The 2,013-nt window shown below is 39.6% G+C and overlaps 1 pseudogene; it reads right to left on the reverse strand.

The window, feature by feature from the left end:
- Positions 1-1,168: 1,168 nt before the first annotated feature.
- LOC114204521 (large ribosomal subunit protein uL29 pseudogene) lies at positions 1,169-1,599 on the reverse strand (annotated as a pseudogene).
- Between the last annotated feature and the right edge of the window lie 414 nt (positions 1,600-2,013).

The following is a 2,013-nucleotide window of genomic DNA, read 5'->3' on the forward strand; positions in this document are numbered from 1 at the left end:
TGTAGCAGACAATTTCTGGCAGAACAAGGAATAGAATCTACAGCCCTTTCCTTTAATCTAGGTGTCTTTAGAAGGTTGTCTTTCTACATTCACTCACGGTTTTGTAAGATGTCCAGTATTTTCTTGCCAGTGAGTGTAAATTTACATCCAGAGTCACAACCCCAAATTTATCTTTCCTCTCACCCATAGGTACAATATAAATTAGGCAGAGCCTAAACTGTCATTTTCTGGTTTTCTATGACTTGATGAGAAAGGCCTATGACTTTATGAGAAAGATGCCACTTCTATTTTGAGGTCAAGTGCCACTTAACTATGCCACAGATCTGTTATTTTGATATTCCTGTAAATGGGTTCATACTTTTTAGCAATAGGTATGTTTTAAGTTTTTTTAAGGTAAATACAGAGAGAGAAAAAAAACCCAAATATCAACTGTATCATTTAAAAGCAGTGATGAGCAAATGGTTATGAAATGCACTCAGCATGTCTGTTCTTGTATCTAGGGAATAGTACAATAGTACAATATGCTTTATTTTGCACTAAACTTTTGATTAAAGGGGACTGTCAAATAAGTCAGGAAACCAGGATGACACAGTGCCTGTCGCCTGCAACAGGACATATTCTGGTCAAAAACTACCTTCAAAGGGCTGCATGGGTGGCTCAGTTGGTTAAGCATCTGTCTTCAGCTCAGGTCTTGATCCCAGGGTCCTGGGATCGAGCCCCACATCAGGCTCCCTTGCTCAGTGGGGAGCCTGCTTCTCCCTCTCCCACTCCCCCTGCTTGTGCTCACTCTCTCTCAAATAAATAAAATAAAATCTTAAAAAAAAACAAACAAACCGCCTTCAAGTAAGAATGTCGTTTCTAGCCATTCAGTCCAGTGCTTTCATTCTATAAAATTCTGTCTTCTACACCATATAAGAAATCAGGAAGAAATATGTATTCTCAAGCATCTTACCTAATTTGCATGTACTAGGTAGTTTATATGACATATGTCAGGCACACCACCAAACTGACCACCAAATAATAGGCTGTCAAGTTTACTTCATGTATTTGGCAATTACTGAAGGACATTCACTTAATTGCATTTTTCACAAAAAGAAACAATTATTACAACATTTGACTTTAACATAAAAATTCAAATTATTTAAAACCCACCTTTGCTTTTTTTTTTTTTTTTCAGTTTGTCTGTGTTTTATTGACGCCAGTGCTCAGGCTTTGACCGCGTACTTCCGCAGCGGGTACAGCCGCTTCTTCCGCTGCTGCTTCTTGGTCTTCAGGTTCTCCTCGTGCTTGTTCAGCCGGCGGCGCATGGCACGTGTCTTCTTGGGTCGCAGATCCAGGGGCTTGTACTTCTTACCCTTGTAGAATTTCCTGAGGTTCTCTTTCTGCGTCTATTGATGACTGTGAGAACACGGGCGATGGATTTGCCAACAACTCGGATCTTGGAGAGCTTGGAAGCCGCGCCACCTGTCACTTTGGCGACGCGCAGCTGGGACAGCTCCACCTTCAGGTCTTCCAGCTGTTTAAGCAGCTCCTCTTTCTTCTTGCCGCGAAGGTCTCGAGCCTTAATCTTGGCCATGTCTGCACAATCTGCCGCTGCCGCCGCCGGAAAAAACCACCTTTGCTTTGCTCATTATAAGCTAATATCTTTAATGTGCTACTGTCTTATTTCATTCCCATAGTTTCAAAAATGCATAAAATCATCTTTTATATTTTAACCTGCCAAAACTTTATATTCTAATACCAAAGAAATTTGGGGGAAAATATGTTTGAATATGAATTTATTATTCCATGCACAGTTATATGAATAGATCCAGGTTTGCAAATGAAATGCATATAACTATTGCCTTTAAACCACACACAGGAAAATGTTAATATGTACACAGCAGTTTTTCCAGAATAGCTAAAATATGACAGATCCATCATATTAGAAAGATTTTTCACTGAGGATTGTAGAGGGTGTCTTTTTTTCTCCTTTCCTTTTTCTGGATCTAAGAATATTCATTTCTGAGTTCT

Source organism: Eumetopias jubatus, unplaced genomic scaffold, assembly GCF_037043125.1.
Source record: "Eumetopias jubatus isolate StellerSeaLion01/CBP00866 unplaced genomic scaffold, mEumJub1_p1.0 scaffold_6, whole genome shotgun sequence".
Taxonomy (NCBI): domain Eukaryota; kingdom Metazoa; phylum Chordata; class Mammalia; order Carnivora; family Otariidae; genus Eumetopias; species Eumetopias jubatus.